This window comes from Nannospalax galili, unplaced genomic scaffold (genome assembly GCF_000622305.1).
Source record: "Nannospalax galili isolate Female #2095 unplaced genomic scaffold, S.galili_v1.0 scaffold455, whole genome shotgun sequence".
NCBI lineage: Eukaryota > Metazoa > Chordata > Mammalia > Rodentia > Spalacidae > Nannospalax > Nannospalax galili.
The window spans coordinates 1,113,870-1,126,586 of NW_008335815.1; the positions used below are offsets into that span (position 1 = coordinate 1,113,870).

At 44.4% G+C, this 12,717-nt stretch overlaps 1 pseudogene; it reads right to left on the reverse strand.

The window, feature by feature from the left end:
• Nucleotides 1-1,044: 1,044 nt before the first annotated feature.
• LOC103732014 lies at nucleotides 1,045-12,205 on the reverse strand (annotated as a pseudogene).
• Nucleotides 12,206-12,717: the final 512 nt, after the last annotated feature.

The following is a 12,717-nucleotide window of genomic DNA, read 5'->3' on the forward strand; positions in this document are numbered from 1 at the left end:
CTGAGCAACGATTTCACATCCTCTGGTAGTAGGCTGATGGTGGAGCAGATTGGAGGATGGAGGACTTCCTGATGTGGGGCAGTAGTTTCAGCCTTCTCTGAGTGGCTGCATTCCCCACAGCTCCCTCCTGAAATGTCCCAGGCTGTGCATGGCAGTGGCTTTGCCTCTGTGTTGGGCTTATACTGGGAACAGGGGAGGTCCCTGTCATTTGTGGATTCTAGACCTGGAAAGACTGATTCTTAAGAATGGACTTCCCACCTTCCTTGATGGCCAGCTATTGTCATGAGTACATATGAGGTCCTCGGCACACAGGCCTTGACGTTAGAGCTTTCCTATTCTGAGGCACCAAGAAGTTTTCCATCATTTTTCTGTTACTCTTCCACAGCCCCAGTGTGCCCTACAGAAAATATGAATCACCTTCTTGAACTCTAGAGATAAAAATCACAGTCTTTGAAGTTAAAAATTAAATAGTAGTAATAGTAAATTTCTGGTAGTGATCTGATGAGCATGAAGTGAGGGAATATGTCAGTCTGTGTCCCAAACCTGCATGATTAAAGTCAATATTAGGTTCCCCTCCAGCACCTACTTCCCCTCAGTTCTGTGCTCATTTCTGATCTTGGCATGGCTATACATGCATATGGAAAGAAAAACATCATTAAAGTATATATTAACAGAAGGACACCTCCAGATCAAATGTTAATAAGCATTTATTGTTCATTGTGTTTCATGAAAGAGAGTTTTCCAAAGACAAAAAAAAATGTTATAACTTTTGACTGGGGAGATGGACTGAGTAAATGAAGTTCTGAGTTACAAGAGGTGCCAGCCAAGTAGTTCAGCACCAATATCTGAGCCTTTGGTAAGGGCAGCTGAGGCACAACAATGTGCATGTGTCATTGGGCAGCTGTTTAGGGTAAAAAGGTTGTGGCTGGGTCTGTGACTGGAAAGGCCTCTGATGACCTGAAGAAGATACCAAGTTGTTCAGTGTGTCACAAGGTGGCAGTACAACCAGAGTTGTACCTCTTCCCTTTCTGGAGGACCTGACAACTATATCTTGACAATACCCAGGGTCATGTCTCTGCCAACTTCCCATAAATGAGTCTTTGTGTTGATCTTCCCTTTGGGCTGTTTCACTAGTGACCCAATCCACTTTGCAGTTTCCTGCTTGGCTTCCTCCCAGTTGAAGTGAGGCCCATAGCCTAGATCTTGCTGAGCTTTCTTGTAGAAGTTGAACATGCTATTTGACAGTGTGACTAATTAGCAGTTAAAAGGAAGGCCGATAGTTGTAAATTGGACAAAGCAGGAAGCTTGCTGTTTCCAACAGGAAGGCCAGACAGTACAGTAGGGATGGAGGAAGGCTTTGCCTGGAATCAAGGCAGAGGCCCCATTCCCTGCTCAGGGCATAATTCAAATAATAATAACTTTAGTGTGGCATATCATCTGAGATGTAATAGAACTGTCCTTGGATGCTTGGTGCCTTCTTGGGAGTCACACAGGCCCCTGGAGGCCAGAATGTGTGCCCAGGCTAAGATGCCCACATACACTGGGTTGACTATGGAGAATTTGCCATAGTCAAGATTGGGCAGAATATTCTTATTCTTAAGGCCTCTAATCATAATGACAGAAAGGAATGGGCTTCTCTTCCCATAGATGTACATGGGTCTTAAGGTGCATGTGTGCAAAGTGCCCCCAATATTTAGGGTGCGCCCATTGGCTGCCAGCACCGCCTTCTCAGTCAGCTTTTTGCTGTATGGGTACAGATCAGACCATGTATTTCCGTGATGCTCTTCCTCATGGCCATTCTGGATGATGTCATTGTAGAAGTTGGGTCCTGCCACATTTACTGAGCTGGTATAGATGAAGGCTGGCACTAATTGTATACAGGCCTCCAAGAGGAACTGGGTACCTGTCTGTGTATGGGAAACACTGTGCCAGTATCAGAAAATAAGCTAGAATACCCACTACATCCACAGATTTATGTTTATGTCTCTATTCTGCCCTAGTGGTGTATTTCCGATCTGAGTGCATTGTCCTTTCCCCTAACTCAGATCAGCTATGCCATAGTCACAAGAAAAGCAGAGGGGCTAGAGAGATGGCTCAGTGGTTAAGAACACTGGTTTTTCTTGCAGAAGACCTGGGTTCAAATCCTAGCACCCACATGGAAGCTAACAACTGTCCGTAAGTCCAGTTCCAGGGGATCCGACAGCCTCTTCTGTCTTCTGCGGGAATTGCATGACACAGGTGCACTTAGCTACATGTAGGCAATACGCTTATACACATAAAATAAAAAAAAAGAAAAGTGGAAAAGTGAAAACAAACTGACATAATTTCTGGAAATCAACAAGTTTTAGTGCTTTGGGTGCCAAAGGCCTGTATGTGCATGCTATGTGTGCAACTGTGAAGGCATTCTTCGATGTTGGGAAATGACAAAGGATGCTAAATTGAAGACGAATAAATTACCATTTGAGCTTTGGATATTACTCAGTGCTAAAGCACTTGTTAAGCATGCATGAAACTGGAAAGGGGTGTTGGCCCAAACTTGGGAAGCCATCATCTCAACAACAGTCAAGAGTCCACATGACACAATGTCACACACAGTTGTGTACAGGCCATACACATTGATGTGGACATTACAATGCTGGTGTTTTGGTCATTTGGTGAGGTTCAGTAAAATCTCTGTCATGAGGACCATCCTTGTAGTCATAGAACAAAGGGTTGTTGAGCTGTGGGAAGAGGTTGGAGACATAGCCTCTGTTCCTGACTGTGTGTTCTCTGTGAAGTCACTCCTAGTTCTATTTATGATTACATTTGCTCAGTTACACCCAGTAAAGCTGACAGACATTCCTCTTAGTTTGCATCTGGAGTCCTCCCCTGGCCTTTTCTAGCCTGATGAGCCTGGTGAGAACTGGAACAGAATGTGCACACCCAGCTTGTCATTCCTGAAATGGCAGAACACTGAAGACAGGAGAGAGTAGGCCTGCAGGTCCTGGAGATGAGGAGCGCCTTCCATTAAGGAAAGGAGCAATGTCCTGGGCAAGGAGCTTTAATAGTATTATGATTATTATTCATTTATTTATTTTTGCTTCTTTTAAAGTGTCAGTGCAATTGAGTTTCTGGAGAGAAAGCCTCCTTTCTTAATTTTTTTTTCCAATGTATATTTCTTTTCTTTCTTTCTTTCTTTCTTTTCTTTTTTTTTTTTTTTTTTTTTGGTCTTTTTGAGACAGGGTCTCCCTGTAGTTCCAGATGTCCTGGAACTCACTATGTAGACCAGTCTGGCCTTGAACTCACAGAGGTCCGCCTGCCTCTGCCTCCCTAGTGCTGAGATTAAAGGCTTGCTCCATCACGCCCGGCTCAATGTATATTTCTTACTGAAGTTTTGTGCATTTCATAAATCTTAATCATATTTAGAAACTGTATTAGTTACTTTTCTATTGCTATGATAGAAACACTGACCAAAGCAATTTATACAAGGAAGAGTTTTTTTGAGATTATGGTTTCAAAGGGGCAAGAGTCCATCATGGCAGGGAGGCATGGTGGCAGAGGTGGCTGGAGAAGGAACAGAAGCTAGGCTCTACATCTTCAAGCAGGCATAGGAAGCAAGAGAGAAACTCAAGACCTGGAAAGGCTTAAAAATTCTCTCAGCCTACCCCCTGTGACATGCTTCCTCCAGGATAGCCACACCTTCTAAGACCTCCCAAAACAGCACCACCAACTGGGGACAAAATGTCTAAGTACTTGGAGCCTATGTGGGACATTTTCATTCAAACCACCACATTCCACTCCCTGACTCTCATAGGCTCATAACCATATAAAATGCAAAATTCATTTAGTCCAACCTTAGAAGTCCCATAGTCATTACAAGTCTTAATACTATTCAAAAGTCCACAGTTTAAAGTATTTTCTGAGACTCATGGCAATCTCTTAACTGTAAACCCCTGTGAAATCAAAAGGCAAGTTGCATAGTCCCAATATGCAGAGGAATGAAATACACATTACCATTTCAAATCATATCTTGGGGATAAGAATTGGAAAGGTTATGGTTTAACAGTGATATGTTTGTGTGTCAGGTTGACAAGGGGTCAATTGTGCTGGATAGCTTTAGTGTCAACTTTACACACCTGGTTTGAGGGAGCCTCAATTGTGGAATTTCCTCCATTGGACCTGCCTGTGACCATGTCTTTGGGGAAATTTTCTTGATTGTTGAGTGATGTGGGAGGTGCCACCCATGGGCAGGTGGACCAAGGGAGGAATGAAGGCATAGGGAGGAAATACAAGACCAAAACAAGACTGAAAACCAACAGGGCAACCACAAAATCCAGTAGCTCCACGTCCAACTTCTGGGACTTTACTTCCAAAGGGCTTGGATGACTCAACCTCTCTAGCTTTGCTGCATGCAACATACATCTCTCTCTTGGCCTGGTACCACTCCCTGTATGCAGGTCTTCTTGGCAGATGCCTCACAGCTCTGGCATCACGAACATCTTCTTGGGATCTCCACTGCCAACCAGGTTTCACCTTAACAGCTTCATGCAGTGGTCCATCAGGGCCTTCTTTATGCAGAAGAACCCCTGCTGCATGCTGCCTGTCCTCTGCAGTTTTCTGAAACTGCAGAGGAAGAACTGATGATCCCTTCACTCTTGCATCTTTATGCCTCTAAAGCAGCACCAGGTGAAGGACACTGCCATGTTTGACTGTAAGTTTGGGATGGACCCCAACCTGCTTTATCCATTTTAAAATCTTTTCTCTTCAATAGTTGGAGGCTTAACTGGGTATGGCTTTCCCTGGAGGCACTCTCTCCCTTGTTTAAGTGAAAATCTCTAGGCCTCTCCTTAATCACTTTAATCTCCTTATCAAAGGGATCCTCTTCAACACATCCCAGGGCTCCAACATTTATCTTCCTAGTATTCTTTTTGAATCCGAACTGTACATTCTGTATTTTTCTGCCCCATTTGCTCTTTTTCACTGTAGATCTGCATAATACTCACCATTAATAGCCATACCACCATTTCTACATTAGGCTGTCTTGAAATTTCTTCTGCCAGGGAAATTAGTCCATTGCCTTTCAACTTAGCCTCAGATAAGCTTTTTTGGCTGTGGGCAGACAGCAGCCAGATGCTTGGCCAAACTACCCCAATTGCTGCTTAAGTCCTTATTTCTCTCTGTAACTACGTTTTTCTCAGCACTACTTTCTTCCAGGCCCCTACTAGAATGGCTTGTTAAGCTCTGCTTACAGCAGTCAACTGCCTTTCTAGCCCAAGCTTCCAAAGTCTTCCACATTCTTCCAAAACTCCACACAGTCAGGTTCTTCACTCTCTGTACCAATTTCTGTTCTAGCTGTTTCTCCATTGCTCTACCAAAACACTCTGATCAATACTAGCTTGGGGAGGAAAAGGTTTATTAGGCTTATATCTCCCAGGTTACAGTTCATCAGGGAGCCCAAGGGAGGAACTCAGGGCAAGAACCTGGAGGCAGGAGCTGAAGCACAGGACATAGAGGAATGCTGCTTACAGGCTTACTCCCCTGGCTCCTGCTCAGCCTGCTTTCTTATACAACATAGGTCCACCTGCCCAAGGGTGGCACCACCCACAGTGGGGTGGGCCCTCCTCCAACATCACTCAACAATCAAGAAAATTTCCCCACAGACATGGCCACAGGCAGGTCCAATAAGGAAATTCCCCAATTGAGGCTCCCTCAAACCAGGTGTGTCAAGTTGACACTAAAGCTATCCAGCACAATTAACCCCTCATCAACCTGACACACAAACATCACTGTTAAACCATAATCTTTCCAATTCTTATCCCCAAGATATGATGTTAACATTAATATCACATGACAGTACAACCTTAAAAACCCCACAGTCCTTAAGAAATACAAACACTTAAAAGTTAACAATAGTTTTTAAAAGTCTCTTAACTGTGGACTTCTGTAAAATCCAAAACAAGTACTGTCTTATTTCATTGGGAAGAATCGGGCACACCTAAGCAAAACCTATGTCTAGCAAAGTAGCTCAAGGCTAGACATCTGGGATTCACTCATGATCTTCTTGGGCTTCAAAGCATTCTGGAAGCTCCACCTCTCTGACTTTGCCATCCACAGCACATGCAGCTTATCTTGAAGACCAAGGCTGGCTCCATTCCACATGTGCTGTTGCCCTTGGTGGTCGTCCCATGGTCCTGGCATCTCCAAAAAGCTGGGATCTCCACTGAAATTGAGGTTACACCATCACCAATGGCCTCTTCTTGCCTCTTGGGGTACAAAGCCTCAGATTCTTTCCATGACCCCTTCAATCTGGGGTCTTCACTGCAACTGAAGCTGTACTTTCACCTATGGTCTTTCCTGGCCTTTCAGAGTACCAAGCCTCAGGTTCTCTCTGTGACCCCTTCTCTGCTTTCAACACCAGGACCATACAGGAGACTCTTATACATTACCATGTCCTGCTTCCAGCTAGAGATGGAGCTCGGGTCCCCTCTTGACCACAGCATTTGTGAGCTGACCTTGAGGAAATACCTCCCAGAAGATTTCACCACAGTGATGCTGGTCTCTTGTTACTTGCAGCTGATTTTTCAACCCCAGCTAATCAGCATCAATTGTCACAGTAAAGCAAAAGTTTTGCTTCAGGTTCTGTTTTTTTTCTTAATCACAGGTGATTCTTCAGCCCCAGCTGACCAGAACCCATAGATTCTCAATTAAAAATATCACACAAATAGCCTTGATAGTGTCTGCTTCCCTTTGAAGATTCATAAGCCATGCCTCCATTGTTCTCAACTCTTTCAGCATAACTGTTCCAAGTGCCACAGTAACAAACTCTGAGCACTCAATGACCTTTCCAGTCCAAAGTTCCAAATGCTTCCACAATCCTCCAATGTTAGGTCTGTCACAGCAGTACCCTCCTCTCTGGTACCAATTTCTGTATTAGTTACTTTTCTGTTGCTGTAGAAACACTGACCAAAGCAATATTAGAGTTTATTTGAGTTTATGGTTCTAAAGGGGAAAGAGTCCATCACAGCAGGGAGGCATGGTGGCAGTCACAAGAAGCAAGAGAGCAACTCAAGATCTGGCAAGGCTAAAAACTCTCTAAGCCAACCCTCTGTGACATGCTTCCTTTAGGAGAGCCACATCTTTTAAGACCTCCTAAAACAGCACCACCAACTGGGGACAAAATGTCCAAATACTTGGAGCCTATGGAGGACATTTTCATTCAAACCACCACAGAGCCCCTTCCCTGTCTGAACCCTCCCATAACCTTCCTTCCCACAATATTTCAAAACCTATATGCATTCTATCATATAGGTTGCCTATTGAGTTAAGTTTTTGTACCCAGATTAAAGCATGTAGTAGACAAAATATGGGGTTAATTTACTGTCAAGGTAGGTATGACTATCAGTGTAAAATATTTTAGAAACTTGTGGCAAAACTTTAGTTTGCTGATGTCCCTAACCCTATCCCTTCCATTTCACATCCTATTATTTAGAGATGGAGAGGGTAGGCCTTGTGAGACTGTTATGGTTAGTGATAACTTAGGTTCTGACACCACCCTCCTGAGCTTTGGGCAGGTAGTGACACTGTAAAGTAGAAATCAGAAAGAGTATTTCTGGAACTATTGATAGAGACCCCAAATCTACCGGTCGTTTTGGAAAATGAGTTATTAAATTTGTCAATCAAGTCATGGAAGGTACATTGATTTGAGATTGAGAGCCTGGTATCCAGCAACCAGACTAGCGATTTACATATAAATCTTTGAGTAATGTGTCCAGATTTAAAATAGATTGGAAATTTGCAACTAAGTAAGAGCGACCAGGCATTTAGGAATAAGGATCAGGGTAGGGATTACTTTGGGCCCTGGTTGAGACCAGTCCTCGGGAGTAGGCTGATGGTGATCTGAAGCGACAGTTGGTGATCTGAAGCGACAGTGTTAAAGAATTTGGAAAATTGTCAGGTGTTACAAAAACAATTGCTGGGCCATTCTTTCTGGCAGACCTCTGTGGAGCAGCTTTGCTAGCTCTCTGTGGGGCAGTCCTTCCTTCAGGTGGGCAGGGTGACTCTTCCAGAGCTCAACACATGCTAAGAAGACCCAGGTAAAGTCTAGGTCTAGTCCAGGGAGGCAGTGGGTAGATGGACACCAAACATCTAGAGCTGGAGTCCAGTCAACTTGGACTGGAGAAACAGGAGAAAAGATTTCCGGGCAGTTGGAGTTACATAGGTAAAACTTTCTATCCTTACTTGACTACTGCCTACCTGTGGGCCTTGGCCATGGAGCTTCCTTGGTTTCTGCCAGCTGGGCATTGTGAGAAGAGGCACCCAGCCCAGAGCATGGTATGCCTCCCATGGGTGTGGTTTCTTTTCTTATATGTATTAGTTTCTTTTCTTGTTGCTCTTACCTGACAGAGAAACTTAAGGTAGAAGGAATTTATTGTGGTTCAATGCCTCAGGGTATATCAATGCATCATGATGGGGAAGAGTTCACAGTGACAGGGACATGTGCTCTGGCTCCTCATGTCTTGGTGGTTCATGAAGATGAGAGGATGAGAAGCAGGGCTGGACTTTAACCCTCAAGGCCTGCCTTTAGTGCCCCACATCTTGTCAGCTAGGCAATAGGTTCCAAAGGTATCACAGTCTCCAGAAACACTGCCACTGGCTGGAGCATGTTTGATCACATTGGTCTGCAGTGGGATATTTTGTATTCAAGTCACAACAGTGTTCTCTGACCATACTTATCTTCCTATGTTCTCCATCCTTTTCCCAGACACTGCACCTTTCAGATTGATGTCCATGACGGTCTGTCTGGGAATGGCACCTGAGGAGTCAATGATGGCGGCAGCATGGATGACAATAGAGACATCCTGGTGGGCTCCCCTCGGGCACTGAGCATCCAGAATGTCTCCTTCCAGCATCGTCACCTTGATCTTGGTCTTTAGCTCTGTGTAACACAGGCAGGTCATTTTAAGCTTTCTGGATGGGATGCAGTTGTTTCCTGTATGCTAATGTTTCCTGTATACAGTGTTTTACCTAGGTCTTCGTGATTAGAAACTGGAGAGAAACCCATTCCATTGTAGGAACAAATAAACAAATGTGCAGAAAATCAGAATATCTAGCACTTATTGAGAAAAAAATGCCAGTTTCTGCTTCATTTTACTGCAGAAAATAAATCTGAGCAGAACGCTCTGATATATGTATGGAATATAAAAATCATTTAAAAAAGTCATGAGAAATTCATCAGACTCATTTAGGGGAGTCAGCAGGTGGGAGGAGTTGAATGGAAGAGGGAAAAATTAGAATTTAATTCTATACAGAATGAGGAACCTTGCATGGAATTGGAGTTGAAGGAGAAACAGAGGCAAAGTTGTGCTATGGGATGGTCACAGTGGCCTCAGGGCATGAAATGCACAGGTCTGGGGCTGTGAGAGAAAGCTGGGGTGACCAACAGTGAACAGAGTATGTTCTCCAGAGTTCTGAGGAGGAGGAACCAGGTACCAGCAGAAGGAGTGGAAGAGAGACATGGGTTTGACGTTTAAGCCTTGCTCTCCTTGTATGTGCTGGCCTTGGGCTTAGCACAAAATGAGACATTAGCTTCATCCCTAGTGGTTGGCTTCTGCTTGGTTGAGTAGGAGAGTGACGTCATTGACAGGGAATTTGGAATGGCCTCTAAGGATGGATTTACTTGACTATCTCTTGTCAGATAAATCAGCACTGTAAATGAGTCAGTCTCTCAAAGGACCTCCATTGTGGCTCCCTGGCCCAGAGCAATGGATACAATATCCACGTCTTCTAGCTCCTTGGAAATCTATAGGATGAGACTGCCTGTGACTTTGTCACTTAAACGAGCTCACAAAATTAACAGTAGACACAACGATTCCATCAATCCTCTACACTTGCTTGAATTTCATTTCCAAGTTAGCTGATAGAAAATCCCACGCATAGGTAAGAAAATGGGTCTCAGAGAAGTTCAAGGACATGGTTATGGTCGCACATCTGTGGAGGTTCCAACTAGCTCCTACCTCTAAGCCTTGATCACTTCTGCTTGCACCCCAAGGGTGGGATTGGTTGCTTGGAATTAATAGAGCCCCTTCCCCTTCATCATCAGGCATCTCCACCTGGGAAGACCCTGTGGTGGGTAGGGAAGGAGCTGCTGAGACATTGGTACCTGCATGGTGGTTGAGTTCTCTGACTATGCACCCTCTGCCTCTCCTCTGCTCTTTCACTACTCACATCACACAGACAGGTTTGGAGGAGTTGCTGTAATGAAGGAGGAGGAGCTCAGAAGAACAGTGAAGGAGACTCTCATCCACCATCTCTCAGGGACCCTGGGACTCCCTCCCCCAAGAGAGAGCATCCTGGGTGCTTCATGGTAGAGTCATAGCTCCAGCCTTGTCCAAGACACTGTGTATTTGTTTTGTTCAGAGAGAACATCAGTTGCTTAAGTGGTATACAATACATTATAAAGAGACCGGAAAGAAAACACTAGAAAAACTTGTGACTAAGATCACAGGTGCTGTTGCTGCAGCTCCTAGACTTCGACCTCACTTTGCCCTTTTCTAGCTCTGGGACTGTAGGCAAGCATCCTCACTTATAAAAAATGAGAATAAGAATTTTGTCTGTCTCCAAAGGTAGTGTAAGGTAAAAATGAATGGACACTGTCAGCATGTCCACAGTGCCTGGCACAGAAGGAACACAGTAAGCATACACACTCTTACCTTACAGTAGACCATGTCCATCCATCGCATCTCCTGAACTGTCACCATTAGGGAGCTGTTCTACTGTGCTGACTGACCTTTCCCAGCATCAGAAACTAGTTTGAAAATATTCTTGAAACATTGGTATTACAAAATTAGAATTGGTCCTGTGTTCATCTTTGATCATCAGAGACACCATTATAACAGACAGCACAGGAAATTGGACACTAGAAGCAGGAAAAGCAGAGTCAAGCAGAGGGTGGCTGTTGTCCTAGAAGCCCATTAAGGATTGTTGTGTGCAGTACCAGGTCCCCGGGTAGTGTTCACTTGCAGATAGACACCCAGTTCCTAGAGGTTGGAGAAGGGGCTGGGCAGCCATTTGGGGCACAAGGAGGAGATGAGTGAGACAGAAGGCTCACAGTGGCAAGACTCAGCCTTAGGGCTAAGTTGTAGAGCCTGAGGCAAGGGGCTGTAGCCTGAGGTTTGCTGTTTTAAATCACCTCTCCTCACTGTACTCCAAGGTTATTAGTGTTTGGAGAGTTGGGTTCTTTTTCCTGTCTTCCCTATATTGCTTTGAAGATCTAAGAATGAGGCAGGCTCTATGGAACTAGCTGTCACATGTGCACCAGAGGCAGCTACTTAGAAAAAGAATAAAGGGAAAATTCTGAAATCCCTTCCTATGTAGGGGTGAAAGGGAGAGAGGACTGATGGGGGAGATGTAGGAGGTATCCATGTGAAGCACACAGTGTGCTGCTGGTCGTCACTTGTCCCCACTCTGCACTGTGCCCTGGCCATGTGTTCTTGAATCTATCTCTGTCTTTTTAGCTTTGTCTCTGTCTCTCTCTCACACACACATACATGCACATACACACACACATGCGCACATGCGCACACACACGCACACACACACACATATTTACCATTACTTTATACTCAGTTCCTTTTATTTCAGTCTCACTGATGAGATCAAATGAACTGCCTCTGGCAGACCAGGAATGTCTAAAAGAGACAGAAACTCACTTCTGAGGTCTCCAACTTAATAACCATTTGCTAATGTTGCATAGCAATCGGCAAATCCATAACTTTATCACATTAAAAAGCTATAGGCAAGTGGGGAGGCTGTTATGTAATTTCTAGTTGGAAAGATGAGAGGCCTGGAGGCCCAATGGTTGCCATGTTCTCTGGTTCTGAGTCAAACCAGACTCTAGTCTCCAAGCAGTTGTATAGCGTGTTTTCTGGCTCTGCTATCTGTGAGTTCTGATGTGTGTGGGCAATGGAGAAGATTTACAGCTCCAGTGCCTTTTATTTGCTGAACAGATCCTCTCCATCACAAGCAAAGGGTGGCTTAGTTTACAATGTAGCCACACACTCAAGTCTTGAACTTAGTTACTACTTGAGAATACTTCCCTGATTTCTGATCTGAAGACCTTGTTCAGGGCCCTGACCTCCTGCAGAGCTTTCTCCGGCACCAACAAGCTGATGATCCTCTGGCCCAGAAACCCTCCTGCTCCTGTCACCAGGCAGCTTCACCCAGGCATGGTGAATGAATGTAGGAAACAGATAGCAGCAGGGAGCAGACATGATGTAGGGTGACCTGGAGAGGGCTAGAAAGAGGCACAGGGTCAGGGAGTTCCCCAGGATGACATAGTATGAAAAATGTACTCAAACTCAGTTTCTCTCCCTATTCTCTCACAACATATCACTTCTGAGATCCCAACTTGTATGCGGTTTTTTCCCAAGCCATAGTCTGAATTGGGGAGGGGCATGAGCCCAGATCTGCATCAAAAAATCACAAAATATAATATAATATAATATAATATAATATAATATAATATAATAGGAAACTATTATTTCCTTGATGCGAATATACTCTGTCAGAGTGGTTTTTCAAAGACTCTTTAATTATAATCCCAGCATTCAGGAGGCAGAGGCAGGCAGATCTCTGTGAGTTCAAGGCCAGCCTGGTTTACATAGTGAGCTCCAGACCAGCTGGGGCTACAAAGAGACTGTGCCTCAAAAAAGAAAAGAAAAGGAGTTTAAATGGAGGTAC